The sequence below is a fragment of the Mustelus asterias genome, chromosome 17 (genome assembly GCF_964213995.1).
Source record: "Mustelus asterias chromosome 17, sMusAst1.hap1.1, whole genome shotgun sequence".
NCBI lineage: Eukaryota > Metazoa > Chordata > Chondrichthyes > Carcharhiniformes > Triakidae > Mustelus > Mustelus asterias.
The window spans coordinates 43,832,038-43,852,128 of NC_135817.1; the positions used below are offsets into that span (position 1 = coordinate 43,832,038).

Here is a 20,091-nt window from a genome sequence, read left to right on the forward strand (position 1 = left end):
TTTACCTTGTCAAGCCCTCTAAGAATTGTATAATTTCAATTGCAAGGGAAACAAATGTAGTTTTAAGGGATTCATATTTGTATTGGCAAACACTAGAAAAAAGGTATAGTTTTAAATTGCTTTAATTTAATGTTTCTGTGTAAGGCAGGGTAAAAACTATAACTAGATTCAGAGATGTTTGTATGCGTGGAGGTTGGTTTCAATTCCAACTGTGCCTCTGTTGTTCTTAGAGAGGCTTATGACTTCAACAGTAAATAAGCCAGCAGAAGCATATGGGTTTTGCTTAGTGAAGACGGGAATGGGTTGATGAATTCTAATACTCAAAGCGTCAAAGTGAACTCCGTGATATTTAGAGATTGTGTGAGAAACACTATAGAACTCATGTTTATGTTAGGGTGTTTTCATGCTCATGTATCCAAGAACAGATAAGAGTAGCAGCTGTGGTATACAAGAGTATGTTGTTTCCGGCTAATCTGTTCCGGAATGTGGCTAACCCAGCCATTTTGTATTCTTTAATATGTACCGCTGTGTAACAGTAGAAGCCTACATGTAGGCCTTCTGTGATTGTATAATGATACATTCATATATATTCATCATAACCTGTACCGATATACATTATACAAGTGCCTACGAACATATATAAATTGTTGTATGCCAGTTAACTTGTTTGTGCGCGTACATTAGTAAGATACCCCACCTGTGTTCAGGGAACAACAGTCACGTCCTTGAGACAACCGTGAAGAAACCGCCAAGGCAGCAAGGTTCACACGATGGAAGACGAGCCACAGCCTGGGAACCTGTGAGGCCTGGGAAACTGCGGATGTGACAGGGGATTATAAATATAGGTTTTTAACCTGTATTTGCTGAGAAGTCTGAGGCCATGTTGGGCATCGGACGGTCTCCCACAATTGTGCAAATAAACCACTGTATTTTGACCGACGAATAGACTCCGAGGTATTTTTACCTACAACACTTAGCAACTAAAGGCCCTTTCAAGGGAGAAAGAATTTTGAGTTTAGTTTTTGGCTGAATTTGTTGGCAGTTGAAGAAGGACACCAGGGAGTGAACATCTCAGAACTCTGCCAGGAGAAGATTTTGATTTGATTTGATTTATTATTGTCACATGTATTAGTATACAGTGAAAAGTAATGTTTCTTGTGTGCAATACAGACAAAGCATACCGTACACCGAGAAGGAGAGGAGAGAGTGCAGAATGTGCAGAAAGACTAGGCAGGAAAGGGAGCAGCAAAGAGGCAGACTTTCCAAAGAACTGGAAGTAGTCTAGAAAACTAGGGAATTGGGACAGAAAGAATATCTCAAGCTAACTGAAACTAAAAGAACAGAAACCAAGGTATTGTTCAGGATAAAAGTGTTGTGAATGAAAGAGACAGTCGCAGTAACTAGATTTGAAGTGGAAAAGTAGACTTCAGAGGTAAATCAAAAAATTGATGCCATTTCCTTAGAATCTGGGAATCGGTAGTTAAACTAATTGTGAACAGTTTGTACAACAGTCAATACAAAGAAATCCTGAAGGGAGAGTTGAAAATCTTGAATGCTGGATTCCTTTTGAAAAGTAGAGCAGAAACTTTTTAGATGCTTTAAAAGAGTCATTTGGAAAACCTGGGCTGGATTTTGGAATGAACTGCTGAAAGATGATTTTAAAGCATGTTTTTTGCGGAGTGGAGTTTGGAAACACTCATGTAAAAATCTTCTGTGGGGGATTTTGAGCAGACCTCGATGCACATTCACATGAGCTCAGAGTGGAGAATGTATTTGACCACAGCCATTCTGTGTGCTCAAAAGGGATTTGTGTTACTGAGTATATTGTAACTTAAAATGTACTTTGTAATCCATGTTAATCTTAAATTCTGTGTGCATTTGTTAGGCTAAGGAGGGGAGCAAAGAATTATTTTGCCATAAACCAACTTTTCATGTTTAGTTTTTTCTTTTTGTTAAACCTAATTAGCTGCCCTGTGGTTCTGTTTCTCCATGTTTTCGAAAAACAACATTAATTTTTATGGTCTTTTGAGTCAGGGTACCTTTCTGGGATCTTTTTGAAATGTCTTACTGACAAAAGAGCCTGAGCTAGGTTGAAATTCAAGGGGGTAGAGCTTTCAGTGATTCCATGATTTTTCACTGTACCTTTAATTGAAGATTGGCAGGAACTCTGGCAAAATGAGTTAAAAGGCCTATTTGTACCATTTTCCTGAGACCTCTGCCAAGCCACAGCAAGAGGTCAAGAGAACCTCTGTGGAAAGGTTGGCGGCATGGTGCCACAGTGGTTAGGACTGCTGCCTCACAGCGCCTGGGACCTGGGTTTGATTCCAGTCTTGTAGTCTGTGTTAAGTTTGTATGTTTTCCCCGTGTCTGTGTGGGTTTCTCCGGGTGCTCGGGTTTCCTCCCACAGTCCAAAGATGTGCAGATTAGGTGGATTGACTATGCTAAATTCCCTTAGTGTCCCAAGATGCGTAAATTAGGGGGATTAGTGGGATCAATATGTGGGGTCATGAGGGTAGGATCTGGGTAATGTGCTCTGTCAGACAGTTGGTTTAAATTCGATGGGTCAAATGGCCTCTTTCTGCACTGTAGGGATTCTATGATTCAGGTTTCTATAGTTATCTCAGTGTTCACTTGGGGCTATAAATTCAGGTGCACATGGTGCAGAGTTAGAACTGAGAAAACTGATCAGTACCTCCATGGTGACCTCCTTTGCTGTTGCCATCAATTATAAGTGAGGCTCTGCCTGCATTAAAACATTCTACCACGAATAGAGCATTTCAATTTAATATTCACAGAAAAGCCATAAGTGCTCAAAAATATTTAATGTTGAATTTCAAAATTTATCCATAGAAAGAGAAGGAAAATGATTACTAAAATTAAAAAATTGTTACCATGTCAATCCACTAGAGGATGCAGGAAGTCATTTACTGTCCATAGAATTATAGAATCATACAGCGCAGAAGAGGCCCTTCAGCCCATCGAGTTTAAACCGACACATTAGAAACACCTGAACCTCCACCTAATCCCATCTCCCAGCACTTGGCCCATAGCCCTGAATGTTATGATGTGCCAAGTGCTCATCCAAATACTTTTTAAAGGATATGAGACAACTCACCTCTACTAATCTCCCAGGCAATGCATTCCAGATGGTCACCATCCTCTGGGTAAAAAAGCTTTTCCTCACATCCCGCTAAATATCCTACCCCTCACCTTGAACCTATGTCCCCTCATGAGGGACCCTTCAACTAAGGGGAACAGCTGTTCCCTATGCATAAGACATAGGGGCAGAATTAGGCCACTCGGCCCATCGAGTCTGCTCCACCATTCAATCATGGCTGATATTTTTCTCATCCCCATTCTCCTGCCTTTTCCCCATAACCCCTGATCCCCTTATTAATCAAGAACCTATCTATCCCTGTCTTAAAGACACTCAATGACGTGGCCTCCACAGCCTTCTGCGGCAGAGATCCACAGATTCACCACTCTCTGGCTGAAGAAATTCCTCCTCATCTCTGTTTTAAAGGATCATCCCTTCAACCTGAGGTTGTGCCCTCTGGTTCTAGTATTTCCTCCTAGTGGAAACATCCTCTCCACATCCATTCTCTCCAGGCCTTGCAGTATCCTGTAAGTTTCAATAAGATCCCCCCTCATCCTTCTAAACTCCGACGAGTACAGACCCAGAGTCCTCAGCCGTTCCTCATACGACAAGCTCTTCATTCCAGGGATCATTCTTGTGAACCTCCTCTGAACCCTTTCCAAGGCCAGCACATTCTTCCTTAGATATGGGGCCCAAAACTGTTCACAATACTCCAAATGGGGTCTGACCAGACCCTTATACAGCCTCAGAAGTACATCCCTGCTCTTGTATTCTAGCCCTCTCGACATGAAGCTAACATTGCATTTACCTTCCTAACTGCCGACTGAACCTGCACATTAACCTGAAGAGAATCTTGAACAATGACTTCCAAGTCCCTCTGTGTTTCTGATTTCCTAAGCATTTTCCCATTTAGAAAATAGTCTATGCCTCTATTCCTCCTTCCAAAGTGCATAACCTTACACTTTTCCACATTGTATTCCATCTGCCACTTCTTTGCCCACTCCTAAACTGTCCAAGTCCTTCTGCAGCCCCCCTGCTTCCTCAATACTACCTGTCCTTCTACATATCTTTGTATCATCTGCAAACTTAGCAACAGTGCCTTCAGTTCCCTCTTCCAAATAGTGTGAAAAGTTGTGGTCCCAGCACTGACCCCTGAGGCACACCACTAGTCACCGGCTGCCATCCTGAAAAAGATCCCTTTATCCCCACTCTCTGCCTTCTGCCAGTCAGCCAATCCTCTATCCATGCCAGAATCTTACCCTTAACACCATGGCATTTAACATATTTAACAGTCTCCCATGTGGCACCTTGTCAAAGGCCTTCTGGAAATCTAAATAAATCAGGTCCACTGGTTCTCCTTTATTTAACTTCCTTGTTACCTCCTCAAAGAACTCTGTCCAAGTCTCTCATAATCTTATACACCTCGATCAGGTCACCCCTCAGTCTTCTCTGCTCCAACGAAAATAACCCAAGCCTACACAACCCCTCTTCATAACTTAAATGTTCCATCCCAGGCAGCATTCTGGTGAATCTCCTCTGCACCCCCTCCAGTGCAATCACATCCTTCTGATAATGTGGCAACCAGAATTGCACACAGTACTCTAGCTGTGGTCTCATCAAAGCTCCATACAACTCCAATATGACTTCCCTACTTTTGTAATCTATGCCTCGCTTGATAAAGGCAAGTGCCCCATATGCCTTTTTCACAACCCTACTAACATGCCCTCCCGCTTTCAGAGATCTGTGGACAAACACGCCAAGGTCCCTTTGTTCCACAGAACTTTCTAGTGTCCTACCATTCATTGAGTACTTTCTTGTCAAATTACTCCTTCCAAAGTGTTTCACCTCACACTTTTCAGGGTTAAATTCCATCTGCCACTTAACTGCCCATTTGACCATTCCATCTATATCTTCTTGTGGCTCAACGCACTCAGTTTCACTGTTAACCACCCAGCCAATCCACAAACTTAATAATCCTACCCCCACATAGTCATCAATGTTGTTTATATAAATGATGAATAATAGGGGACCCAACACAGATCCCTGTGGTACCCCACTGGACATTGGCGTCCAGTCACTAAAGCAGCCTTCTGTCATCACCCTTTGTCTTCCACAACTGAGCCAGTTTTGAATCCACTTTATCAAATTAGCCTCTATCCCATGTGAATTTACCTTCTTTACAAGTCTCCCATGTGGGATCTTGTCAAAGGCTTTGCTGAAATCCATATAAACTACATGGACTGCAAATCCTCATCTACATACCTAGTCACCTCCTCAAAAAATTCAATCAAATTTTTGAAGCATGACCCCCCCAAGATTAAGTCATGCTGACTATCCCTGATCAAATGGAGATAGATATTCTTATTCAGAAGTTTCTCTAATAGTTTCCCTACCACTGACGTGAGACTCACTTAATAATCCTACCCTCACATTCCTTGGTATATCTCTACAACCCTTCTTAATGGAACCACATTAACTATTCTCAAGTCATCTGGCATCTCTCCCGTGGCCAGAGAGGAATTGAAAATTTGGGTCAGAGCCCCTGTAATCTCTCCCCTGCCTCCCACAGGGGGCACAATTCATCTGGGCCTGGAGATTTATCCACTTTTAAGACTGCCAACACTTCCAATACCTTGTCCTTCCCAATGTCAATTTGCTCAAGAACCTCACAGTCTCTCTCCCTGAATTCCATACCATCGATATCATTCTCTTTTGTGAAGACAGATATGAAGTATTAATTCAACACTCTCCCAATGTCCTCTGGCTTCACCCATAGATTGCCCCTTGGTCCCTAACGGCACCTACTCTTTCCCTGGTTATCCTCTTCCCGTTGATATACTTATAGAATATCTTGGGATTTTCCCTACTTTTATCAGCCAGAGCTTTCTCATATCCCCTCTTTGCATTTCTAATTGCTTCCTTAAGCCCCAACCTGCACTTCGAAATCATAGAAACCCTACAGTGCAGAAGGAGGCCATTCGGCCCATCGAGTCTGCACCGACCACAATCCCACCCAGGCCCTACCCCCACATATTTACCCGCTAATCCCTCTAACCTACGCATCCCAGGACTCTAAGGGGCAATTTTTAACCTGGCCAATCAACCTAACCCGCACATCTTTGGACTGTGGGAGGAAACCGGAGCACCCGGAGTAAACCCACGCAGACACGAGGAGAATGTGCAAACTCCACACAGACAGTGACCCGAGCCGGGAATCGAACCCGGGACCCTGGAGCTGTGAAGCAGCAGTGCTAACCACTGTGCTACCGTGCCGCCCACTTTCTATACCTCACTAATGCCTCCACTGATTTGGTCCCCTTGTACTTTTTAAAAGCTTTTCTTTTCCTTCTCATTGTATCCTGAATATCTCTGCCCACCCATGGTTCTCTGGGCTTTTTATTCCTACCTATCATCCTAGAGGGAGCATGCTGGGCTTACATCCTCCCCATTTCCTTTTTGAATGCCCTCCACTGCTCTTTTGTAGATTTTGCCATTAGTAGCTATTCCCAGTCTACCTTGGCCAGATCCTGCCCTATTTTACTAAAATCCGCTCTCCCCCAACCCAAAACTTTTTTTTTGCAGCTTGTCTATTTCCTTGTCCATAACAAGCTTAAATTGTACCATGTTGTGATCACTATCACTAAAATGCTCCCCCCACCACCTCAACCACTTGTCTGGCTGCATTCCTCAGAAAGATGTTTAACAACACCAGGTTAAAGTCCAACAGGTTTATTTGGTAGCAAAAGCCACACAAGCTTTCGGAGCTCCAAGCCCCTTCTTCAGGCGAGTGGGAATTCTGTTTGTGAGTGGGAATTACTGTGTTTACCCCAGTCCAACGCCGGCATCTCCACATCATTCATTCCTCAGAATCAGATCCAGCACAGCTCCCTCCCTTGTTTGACCCTCCCACATATTGATTTTAAAAGTTTTCCTGTACACATTTCAAGAAATCTACTCCATCTAAGCCCTTAACACTATGTATATCCCAGTTAATGTTGGGAAAGTTGAAATCACCGAATACAATAACCCTATTTTATTGTTTTTACGCACCTTCACAAACTGAGCACATATTTGCTCCTCAATATCCCTCTGACTATCTGGGGGTCTGTAATAAACACCTAACAATGTGGCTGCCCCTTTTTTTATTCCTAAGCTTTACCCACAAAGCTTAATTTGATGCCCCCTGCAAGATATCATCTCTCCTTAGTGCAGTAACTGAGTCCTTAACTAATAATGCCATGCCTCCTCTTCTTTTACCTCCTCCCCGTCTTGCCTGAAGACCCTAAACTCCGGAATGTTGAGTTGCCAATCCTGTCCTCCTTTCAACCATGTCTTTGTGACGGCTACTATATCACACTTCCACGTGTCAATCATTGCCCTCAACCCATCCGTTTAACCTGCAATACTCCTGGCATTGAAATAGAGGCCATCCAGCCTGGCCTTACTCCCTTGAAATCTAATACAGCTGCATTCCCTCTGACTTGTCTATTTTGCTATGTGATTCTGGGCCCTTATTCTGCGAACAGTCTGTGTCCCCTCTCCCTACCAAATTAGTTTAAACTCCTCCCAACAGCACTATCAAAACGTCCGACAAGAATGTTAGTCCCATTCTGGTTCAGATGTAGAATCTCCCACTTGTACAGGTCCCACCTTCCCCAGAAATGGTATCAGTGATCCAGGATCTAAAACCCTCCATCTTGCACCAACTCTTAAGCCATGCATTCATCTGCACTATCCTCCTATTTCTGTGCTCGCTAACACGTGACACTGGGAGTAATCCTGAGATTACAAATCCAAGAGGTTTTGCTTTTTAGTCTACTGCCTAACTCCCTGAATTCTTGATGCAAGACCTCATCCCTCTTTCTATCTATGCCATTGGCACCAACATATACCATGACCTCTGCCTTATCCCCCTCCCTCTTCAGAATGCCCTGCAGCTGTTCAGTGACATCCCGGACCCTAGCACCAGGGAGGCAATATACCATCCTGGAGTCACATTGACGGCCACAGTAGCGCCTATCTGTACCCTGACTATAGAATCCCCTATTACTATTGCCCTGCCTCTCTTCCCCCCTTCCTGTACAGACAGGCTGCTTGTGGTGCCAGAAGCTTGGCTCTGCCTGCACTCCCTGGAGGAACCAACAACCTCATCAGCCTTGAAAATGGAATACCGATTAGCAAGCGACATCTCAGGGGACTTCTGAACTATCTGCCTACTGCCCAGTGGTCACCCATTCCCTTCCTTCCCTCAAGTCCCTTCAGCTGTGGTGTGACCACCTCCCTAAATGTGCTAACCGCAATGTCCTCAGACTCGCGGATGCTCCACAATGTCCCCAGCTGCTGTTCTAGCTCTGAAACCCGAGCTTCCAGGAGCTGGAGCTGGACACACTTCCTGCACATCTGCCGGCCCCAGGCACTGGAAATGTGCCCAGCCTCCCACATGGAGCAAGAAGAGCAAACCACAGCTTTGAGCTCTCCTGCCATGAATAAACCCTTTAAATTTACAAACTTTATAATGAAAAAAAAAAGAAATAATTCCCTACCCTTGCCTAAACAACGAATTTCAATTTAATATGGTTTGGAAATACACACCAGGGCACACTCACCAATCAGCTGCATCTGTTGGTCTCACGTGTCACTTTCTGACCTGTGATGTCCAGGGAGAGGTACCTATATTATCATATTCTGCTGAACATGAGCCACCATTAGCCAGCGGATATATAAAAAATAATTTTCAAAGGGTAGATATATGGAAACTTATGTTAAAATGTACTTTGATGTAGCTTTCCGTTCTTCATTACCTTTGTCCTAGTATTACTACTGTCAGAAATATGCTGCTGAAGTCTGAACTGTGCTTAGCCTCAATGTTTGGAAGTTTCCTCTAGAACCATCTGACTTATCTGAGACTTTTCCCTGATATTTTAAACAGAGAAGCAGATATATTTATTCTCTCAATCAGACCACATCTGAATATTGTAAACTAATTAGCTGAAAGGTATGAAATTCACAAAGCTCCTTAGCCTTTACAAGATGCACAGCACATTAATGGTCTGATGTGCTTGTCTGCACTTGTTTTGTGAGCAGTTTGGCAAGGACCTGAAATCAGGAAACTGCAGCAACACCAGGGCAGAGTCCAAGTGTCGGAATGCCCCTAACTGAGCATACCTGATTTTCTAGCTTTTATTATTCATGGAATTTAGGCATCGCTGGTTAGGCGAGCATTTATTGCCCATCCCTAGTTGCCCTTGATAGGGTGGTGGTGAGCAACTTTCTCAAACTGCTGCAATCCCTGATGTGTAGGGACACCCGCAGTGCTGTTAGGGAAGGAGTTCCAGGATTTTAACCCAGATACAGTGAAGGAACAGTGATATATTTCCAGGTCAGGATAGTGAGTGACTTGGAGGGGGTCCTCCAGGTGGTGGTGTTCCAAGGTGTCTGCTGCTCTTGTCATTCTTGATAGTAGTGGTTGAGTGTTTGGAAGGTGATGCCTGAGGAATCTTAGTGAGTGCATCTTGTAGATAGTGCACAGCGCCTCTGTTTGTCGGTGGTGGAGGGACTGAATGTTTGTGGGCTGCTTTGTCCTGGAAGATGTCAAGCTTCTTGAATGTTGTGGGAGCTGCATTCATCCAGGCAAGTGGAGGGTATTCCATCCACTCCTGACTTGTGCCTTGTAGATGGTGGATAGGCTTTGGGAGTCATGAGGTGAATTACTTGCTGTACGATTCCTAGCTTTCTGGTAACCACAGTATTTATGTGGCTGGTCCAGTTCAGTTTCTGGTCAGTGGTAACCCCAGGATGTTGATACAGGGGGATTCAGCTTTGGGCAATGGTTAGATCCACTCTTGTTGGAGATGGTCATTGCCTGAAGATGGTTGGATAGTGGATGATAAATCACCATACTGCCTGATTGAGATCCAGAAGTACAATTTTACAAATTTTGGGGTTGTAATTTGTTTGTGTTTCAGTGTAAATAAACAAATAATGGCATCTACTTTTGAATGGTAATTGCTTATAACTTTTTAACACAGTTTATCATCAGAGATTTTAAATGTTCAATTGGATTTAAGAAGATTTATCTGGCTTTTTAAATATTAATGTAAATGGCTTGTTAACAAAATTGATATGACTTTTAAATGAATTTAAAGGAATAGTGCTTTTTAGCACGATTTATCTGGCCTTTTAACTGTTTTAATGTATATGACTTTTTAACAAGATTTATTCGACATTTTAAATTTGTTAATGTTAACTTTTAAAATCAAGATTGCTCTTATTTTTAAAAAAGCATTTAAACATACATGACATTTTAGCAAAATATATTTGATTTTCAGATGTTTTAATACACATGACTTTCTAATAAGCTTTATCTGACTTTTTAAACATATTCATGTAGTTGACTTTTTAACAAGATTGATCAGACTTAAAAAAATGTTTACGACTTTTAAGTAAGGTTTATGTGACTTTATAGATGATTAAATTAGATGACATGTTAAAATTCTGTTTTCATGCACAGAGCATTGTATAAATGACAGCAAATTATATAAACTATGTTTTAATAGTACTGCAACATCCTAAACATTAAGTCTGTGAGGGAGAAACATTCATTTTCCACTCATGGCCCTAGTTTCATATAGGTTTTTTGCATAATAACAGCCCAATAGAGGGGTAAACCATGTCTGTGGGTTGATCAGGAAGTACTTTCACTCATCCTAGAGAGTGTACAAAGAGAGGTTGTCTTTTGAGAGTTAAGGAACTACATGACTATGTGGAGAACTTTGACAGGAAAGTGGAGGTGGATTTAGGTGCGTGGAGGGATTTAAATCCCTTAGGTTCACCTCAGGTCAGAAACCCAGCATCACTTTCTTTATTCCTGTGGTTGCTGCAGCTTTGAAAATCCATGCTCTATTAAGACCATTAGACATATGAACAGAAATAGGCCATTGTAACCCATACTAGGGTCCCTTTAATTAGGAATCCTTCCTTTGACAGGTCCAGTGCATCAACTCAATCACCCTCGCAGAAGTCTTCAGATGAAAATTCCACTCAGTTTTAGAAAGGAGTTAATCGGCCACTTCTGCAATATGGTATGGGAAGACCTCAAACCATGTATTAGATCCAGCACAGCCTCGTCAGAGGCAATGAAGATAACCAAAGCACTGAATTTTAATACAGGTGGGTGCGTCATTTCAGTCAGACACTGGTGACGTGTAGCACCACAGAATTGTACGAGGGCCTGAATTTACCAGGTCACAGATACCATTTTCACAGGGCTTCTGACTTCTTGGAGTTTGACATGTCTCCAAAACAGCTGAGGTAGGGGGATCTAATCGCAGTGTACAAGATTGCTGTTTGCCCCAAAGTGTCATTACTGGAATACGTATCCCATTGAAGACACTGGATTGTAGTCTTGTTATATTCATTAAGAAGAAGGGGTTTCATTTATTGAATGTCATGGTTGTTTGTGATGCCAAACTGCAAAGTCTGAGTGTTAATATGACCTTGAATTTATGGTCAACTGCAAAGCAATGTAATTCCCCACTAACCTTGCTGAAAGATTTGCACTCACATAATCCATTGGCGGTCGTGAGATTTTATAACTTCTGGCTGCCAATGGAAGGAACAGCGAATCCCTTCAGAGTAGCTCATTCCAGGCAAACCTATGTTCCCTGACGATGTCGTGAGGTGAAAACACTCCACTTAAGCTCAGTCTTCAGCTGACTGGCAGAGTGTGTTTTATAATGATTTTAAAATACTTCAAACACTTCTGAAACATTCATAGAACTTAAAAAGAATTTTGTAGAATTTTAAAAGATCTTACAATTTTTTAAAACTTTAATATCTTTTGTTATAATTTATAATCCTTTAAAAGCATTTAAAAATTAAAAATAAATAAATGGAGATTGAGTCTTTAAAAAGAGGAGCTTAGTAAAGCAGTTCTGTTGAAAAGCACTTATTTACTTATTAACCTCATACAGAAAAGAAGATGACAGTGCGCATGGCATATCAGCAGAACAGGTCTCATAACTTTAATGAATAAGAGTTCAAAACATTTCTCAATCAGGTGGAGATGAACGGTTGAACTTTTGCCATGAAATGGAAAGCTTGAGTTAGGACATTTCCTGACTCAACAGACCCATCTCCCTGGAAACAACCCCTGCAAGTCCAATTTCTTGTCTCTGTGGAAATAATGTTGCAAACATGATTTTTGCTTGATTTTGGGCAGTGGGGGGAGGTTGACTGGCACAGTGGTGAGTACTGCTGCCTCACAGCTCCAGGGACCTGGGTTTGATTCCCAGCTTGGGTCACTGTCTGTGTGGAGTTAGCACGTTCACCCCGTGTTTGCGTGGGTTTCCTCTGGGTGCTCCGGTTTCCTCCCACGGTCCAAAGATGTGCGGGTGAGATGCATTGGCCATTCTAAATTGCCCCAGGATGTGTAGGTAAGAGGGAATAGAGGGGTAAATATATGGGGGTTACAGGGATAGGACCTAGGTGGGATTGTTGTCAGTGCAGGCTCGTTGGGTGGAATGGCCTCCTTTTGCACTGTAGGGATTCTATGAGTGGTGGTGGGGGGCATGTAATCAAGTCAGGGTTGCTGTCACCTCTGTAGATAGTTTGGAGGCTGGCACATACTGAGACGGGCTGGTTAGAAGGCCTGTCTTGGTTTTACCACCCAGTTTTGTAAAAGGCTGTTAGGTTCTCTTGTCTTCACCTTTCACTCTGAACTCAGCCCCTATATCTTCTCATATCCACATGTCATCTCATATTTCCCACACCACTCACACCTCACCCAGTATACACTAGCACGAGAGCCAGGTCTTGGGAAATATGGGGAGATGAAAAGAATTCTAAAAATCGAGGAGAGTTCTCACTCATGCACATTACACTGTGACCATACTGTACCTTTAAGAAATGCATTTGTGTCATTTTTCTTGTGCAGGACTTTTTTTGCAATTAGTGCCATGTATAAGTGCTGCTCTCCAAAGCGACCTTCACGACACATGACAGCGCAGAGTCACTGAGCAGAAACTGATAGCCAAGTTCCGCACACATGAGGATGGCCTAAACCGGCCTCATACACCCTGCCTCTGAGGAACCCACGGTGGGGGGGTCACTTTTGGTGGCATTGGAAGATCCTGCCAGTGGAAAGGGCTGGAAAATCCCACCCTTGCAGTGGCTTTTGCAAAAAATCTCTCATTGCTTTATGTCACACTATCAGTAACCCCCACAGCTTGCCTCCTGGACTTGCAGAATCTCACTGGCTGTTCTGTCTGGAGACAATACGCATCTCTTTAACCTGTGCTTAATGCTCCCTCCACTCACATTGTCTGTATCTTTAAGACCTGGTTGGTTGTAGAGATTCGCATTCTAATCAGTATTCTGTAACTTGATTTTGTGTCTCTGTGCCCTGTTTGAGAGCAGATATCCACTCCATCTGATGAAGGAGCAGCGCTCCGAAAGCTAATGGCATTTGCTACCAAATAAACTTGTTGGACTTTAACCTGGTGTTGTTAAAACTCTTACGTTGTCTATAACCGGCAGCCTACATGCTGATGCTGCAAAAGCATAATTGGTCCTAATTGCTGGAATATTTGTTTTAATTTGGAGTTTTTTTTAGTGTAATGCAGTGTTGTTATTTTTGTGTTTTCCCCTGGGGTTTTTCAGAGTGGGCCTGGATTAGGTTGGTTGATAGAAAAAGTCATGTGATTGGGTGGGGCTAAGCTCACAGGAAGAAAACAAGCTCAGTTGCTACTTGGTGTCTTTAGAGAGAAGTAGCTCTTTCTCTCTCTGGAGATTGGATATTGGGATCTGCCAGAAAATATATCTCTCTATCATTGTCTGGAGATTGCTGTGTGGGTATCAGAAGACACCCCCCTGGCGCCCCCCCCCCCCCCCCCCCCCACCATCCCGCTCCCCCCAACCTCCCACAGTCATTGACAGAATCTCCCTCCCCCCCCTCCCCCCCCCACCCCAATCATTACTCCATCTCTCTCCCACTTCCCACTGTTGCCGACATCTCCCCCCGCTCCCCCCCCCCACCACACCCCTGACTGGTCATTGCTGACATCGCCTTCTCACCTCCCCCCATATCAATCTCCTATCCCCTCCGGCGTCACTGTCTCCCTCCCTTCAGGTTAGTACCAGCATTTCTTTCCTCCTTCAGTGCATGCTCTCAAATGCTCTGCTCCCCCCGCGCCCCCCCCCCCCCTCCACCCACTACCTCCCCTGCCATGAGCCTCCCACTAGTGTCCGCCCCTGACATTGCCCCGGCACAGATTTTGTTATCTTAATGTCCAGATGTCTCAGCCATCAGCTGCCATATGGCCTCCTGCATCCACATTGGGATTCTCCATTTTGTCCTTTTGTGGCACAATCATGTCTGCAGGATGGACATTTATGAAAGTGGCAAAATCCCCCTCCTTTCCCCAGGAAAACAGGCAGAAGAGCAATCAAGGAGGGAGTGAAATAAGTGACAAAGTATTTTGAGCAAATACGCATCGCAAACCTTTGAGCTAGACATTGTTTTATGTGCTTAGTCAAACATTTTAATACAATTTGAGTTAAACTTGTTAATTTTCAAACTTCTGTCATGTTAAAATGGTGCAATATGTGAGGACAGAGATGACAACATCAAATCCCCTGCCCTCCTGCTCAGGGTGGATACTTTACTGCTCATCTGGATGCTAATCCCATTCTTCATGCAAGCTCAATTAATATCTCTCTTTCTTTTTCCATGCCCCTCTGCTGCTGTTGACTCTCCACCACGTACAGCCAGTGTGTCCAAAGACAGCGGTAAGAAACAAAGTGCAATAAGGAAGAGTGTTAATTTGGCATACCGCATGATTTAAAAATTTAGTTGGTGACACCTTTTCTCATCCCAGTGTCTGATTGGACACTGTACACTGAAGTATTAGTGAAAACTGAACAGCTTTCGGGCCTTCGCTTCATACTTATTAAGTTTGTTTTACAAAGGCCATACCAGCCCCGTCAACAAAAACTCCAGGGCATCATGGGCCACCTTGCTGCAAAGAGGCATGCAAAAATAAATATTACTTTGTGCTTCCTTGTTGGTTTGGGTAAGACTTGTTGGGTGATTTGGGGATAGGATATGATTCTCCGAAAGCAATTTCACATCTCAGTTCTATGGAGTACAGATAGATTTTTGCAACCACTTAGTGAGCTCTGTCTCCAATGGCAACTGAATTTTACAACCACTTGATTTCACTTAACTCTGAACATTTCACTCACAAACAATATTTTTGCTTCAGTGGCATTTTTAAGAAATCCAAATTGAAACTTCCTCAACTGTACGAACCCTGGCAGATCACATAAATCAGGGGGACTAGCAAAGGTAAATGCATGGGGTTATGGGGATAGGGCCTTGGTGGGATTGTGGTCAGTGCAAACTCGATGGGCCGAATGGCCTTCTTTTGCACTGTAGATTCTATGATTCTATGATCATTCAGTTTCTTGTGACATTGTTCCACAGTCTTTGGAACGTTGCTGTTAGCAGTCAAACTGCCATGCACACATGCTAAACTTTCCAGATACCATGCACTTATTGTCAACAATGAGTTACTAATCCTTCGCACCCACCTCATGGAGGATTGCGTTATAACACCTCTTTCTCTTTTCTGCTTTTTGCTCTGTTATCTTCTTTTCTGTGAGTAAATGTAGTTGACTCTCAACTGCCCTCTGCACAAGAGTAGCTGGGGATGGACAATAAATGCTGGCCAGCCAGCGACACTCATATCCCACGAATGAATAAAAATAAATGATTTTCAGGGACATTTAATTAGTCTGCGTCCTTTTTAAAAAACTACTAATTTTACTTAGCTCAATTTTTGAACACGGTTCAATGTTCTTTCCCATTTATTTTAAATGGACTCAGTTTTTTTAAAAGCAAAATACTGCAGATGCTGGAATCTGAAACAAAAACAGAAAATGCTGGAAAATCTCAGCAGGTCTGACAGCATCTATGGGGAGAGAATAGAGCCAACGTTTTGAGTCTAGATGAGCCTTGTCAGAGCTCTTGAAATGTTGGTTCTATTCTCTCCTCACAGATACGGTCAGACCCACTGAGATTTTCCAGCATTTTCTGTTTTTGTGCAAGTCTCTTTAAAGTTTTCATGAGTTTGTTAAGTTATTTCGAAGCTTTCACATTTTTCCAGCGGCTACTTAAATGGTTTTAGAAGTCTACAAGATCAGTAAGCAGCACTCAACCACTTTTTAGTTGTGGAGTGTCTTCTGCTTCTGCCAGTGGGGTTACACTACAATCCAGGACTTAACTGGCCTTATGTCAACCCTAAAGCTGCTTCCAAATCACCGCTGAAATTCTCACCCAAAGGAATACATTGGGTAACTTTATCTTTTATGCAAGATTAATCGTGAGAACTTTTGCCTTGCCGCTGATCATGAATTCCGGGGCCATTCTCTTTACCACTCCTAATAAGAGTGGTATAAAACTGCAGTGTAGCAGACTTAATACTGAACTGTAACCTAACAAAGCTTAATACTCAAAAACAATAAATCATCATTATATTTGGTACTTTAACAAGGATCAAGGTGTCCCTTGCATGCATGACTAGATGCGTCTTGAAAGGAATTAGAGATAATGGTACTGATGGCTTCATGTCTCAAATTGGTCCTCTCTCCCTTAGCCCACAATAACAAAATACATGTGATGATTAGTCATCCTACGGTTTCAAACTGAGAGTCTAGAAAAAAACATGCTTTTGATTTAAGATGTCCAAATTAGCACCAAGCTAATTTTTATGTGCTGCAAAGCCCTACATGCCTTATTCTCTGACAGGTCACTGCATGTTTCTAAAAAAAAATTGTTAAGAATGTGGGAAACAAATTGAAATGTCAGTTCCATTCATATCTATTTTGAATGTGTCATTATTTCCTTATTCGTGACAACATCGATATAATACAGAGTTGAAGACTAAGGGGTAAAACTTCTTGTGCATTTGCACCCAGAGACATGTGTAATTCGAATATGAAACAAATACTTGGTGAAAAAGAGCAAACAAACTCCAGCACAAGTGCGTTATACATTCACTTCCACTATGTCCGAGTTTCCTTCCTCTGTTACACTCATCCACCAGCTTTCCGCTAGCTGGAGGCGTATCTGGTGTGACCAGATGGAAGCGATGTCATTGGGGGAACATTTTGTTGTCAGTGATTATAATAATTCAGTTAAGTTTAACAAAGTTATGAAAAAAGACAATGACAGAGCAGGAGTTAAAGTTTTAAATTGGGAAAGGCCAATGTTACTTTGCTGAGGTGTGATTTGGCAAAAGTGCACTAGAAACAGTTAGTTAAAGGTAAATCAATGACAACAGCATTCACTGGGAAATAGAAAGGGTTCTTAACAGGTATGTTCCCAGAAAGTTCCCTCCGAGCACACTTCCCCTCCACCGCCACCCCATCTCTCCCACAAACACCACAACTCCAAAACCTAATGGATATCAAAGAGTGTGTTTATTTATTTATTGTCGTAAGTAGACTTACATTAACACTGCAATGCAGTTACTGTGAAAATCCCCTAGTTGCCACACTCTGGCACTTGTTTGGGTACACTGAGGGAGAATTTTAGCATGGCCAATGCACCTAACCAGCATGTCTTTTGGATTGTGGGAGGAAACCGGAGTGCTCGGAGGAAACCCACGCAGACATGGAAAGAATGTGCAGACTCCGCACAGACAATGATCCAAGTGGGAGTTGATCCTCGGTCTCCGGTGCTGCGAGGCAGCAGTGCTAACCACTGTACCACCGTGCCAACCTAATATAGTATAAAGAATAGGATAAGGAAAAAGAAATCAAAGCTGATTCTCGATGCCAAAAGCTCAATATTGTAGAAGGCCTAAAGAAAGTATAAGAAGTGCAGGGTCCATACAGAATGTGATAGTCTTTGGAGGTCTGTGTCCTTGCCTTGCCCCACATTTATACAGCAGTGCCCTTTGAGCCAGATATAACCTATTGTCTCTCCCATTTGAAGAGTGAGAGCTCTTTTGTGGGCTATGGCTAATTATTTACTTACTTGGGGTTAAAATTAAAAAGGAAGAAAATGAATGACCTCATTCGAGCATAAGGGTGAGTGTAAATCTGTCACATTCTGTCAGCAGTCCCGTCTGTCACACCCAGTATGTTCACATCAATCCACTTCCTCACACCCCGTGGCCTTCCAGCACTGAACATCCCAGCATAGTCCTCAAATCCCTCTGACACCCCCATCACAACCCCTACCTGCCAAGGCACAGTGCTGACATTTGCCACCTGTCACCCCCACACCCTGGCCCCGGCTGCCAGCCATAAGGCTGTCAATCATTCCCTTTTGTCCCCAGAGGAGAAGACAGCTCATAATAGAAGAGAGCAAGAGAAGATAGTGGGACAATTCCCGATGCATCTCCTTACCACCTATGAGGAGCACGTGATGGAACTCTCAGTGGAGTGCCTATGAGGCCAGCCTGGGCCACAGAAGTGAGGATCCACAGAACATTCATCCATATGATCTGCCTCCGGTAAGTTCCAAGTTGCCCAGACACTTGACCGTCCCTTGCACTGAACCATGTGTTTTGTCTTGCAGGAGCAACGCCTGATGAGGCCAGGCCCTCAGGGGTCAATGCCCCCCCCCCACCGACCTGGCATCACCCGCACCATCCACCAGCACAGAGATGCACACCTCGCTGGATGGAATTACCAGACAGGCTTCAGGATCACTTTCCGGTGACCACCATGCAGCTGCTGATGCATAGCAGGTGGAGGTGGGAACATGCAAGGGATCGGCAGGCTGGATCCCAGGAAACAGCTGGCCCACAGCCAGATGCCGAGTCACTAGCAAACGTTCTCCCAAAGTTCCTGGAGATGTAAAGGCAGAGCTGGGGACTGCAAGAGGGGGTGTCCGCAACATTCTGGCAACTACAAGGCCGCTTGGAGGAGTCCCACGGCTTTCAGGCGCAGGAGGTGGTGCTGGCATTGCATGGCATCCAGGCCAACACTACAAGGGTGGCGACCGCAGTGAAATGTCTGGGGCGAGAATTGGTATCCATGGGTGGCAGGGTCCAAGGCATGGTCAATTTTTATTTTATTCATTCGTGGGACATGGGCATTGCTGGCTGGCCAGCATTTATTGCCCATCCCTAATTGCCCTTGTTTAGAGGGCAGTTGAGAGTCAACAACATTGCTGTGGCTCTGGAGTCACATGTAGGCCAGACCAGGGAAGGACGGCAGATTTCCTTCCCTAAAGGACATTAATGAACCAGATGGATTTTTCTGACAATCAATAATGGTTTCATGGAGCTCCGACGGATCGAATGACAGTGTGGGCCTCATTGTGACGGTTCTCCATCTTGGTCTCAGGCCTCCACATTGATGTCAGCAGCCATGACCTCAGCAGGTAGCCCGTTGTTGGCATGTTACCCACATGCCATCCCGGCAGCCTGGACTGGTCCTCAAAGACCCCAGGGATATCCAAGTGCCCCAGGATATAGCTGTCATGCACACTCCCAGGTAGCGTGCACACACCTGCAGGACATTGAAGAGGTGCTCGCACACAATGTGGACCCCTTGCGGTTGATGAAGGGCACTCCCTGATGCCACAGGGTTCACAAAGCAACATGCATGCCACCTATAGACCCCTGCACCTGAGGAATACCAGTGATGGTGACAAAGCCTGCAGCCCAGCATCTTATTGGGCCTGGCCCAAGTCAAAATGGATGCAGTGGAATGCCTGGGCATACAGAATATCCGTGACCTCCTGGATGCACTTGCAGGCTGATGGCCGGGAGATGCCACACAAATCCCCACCCTCAAGCCCTGGAATGACGTAGAAGTTCAGGGCTGCCGTAACTTCACCGGCACTGGGAGCAGGTATCCTCCTCCCCCACAAGGTGGCAGGTCCATGAGGATGTGGCACAGGTGTCGCACTGTCTTTGCAGTACACAATGTCCGGCAGCTCGATATGTGAGTCCTGTACAGTCTTTCTCCGCCATCTT

The 20,091-nt window shown here is 43.9% G+C and overlaps 1 pseudogene; it reads right to left on the bottom strand.

Annotated features, from left to right (window-relative positions):
* LOC144506057 (uncharacterized) overlaps positions 1 to 19,073 on the bottom strand; it is a 69,240-nt pseudogene extending 50,167 nt beyond the window's left edge.
* Positions 19,074 to 20,091: the final 1,018 nt, after the last annotated feature.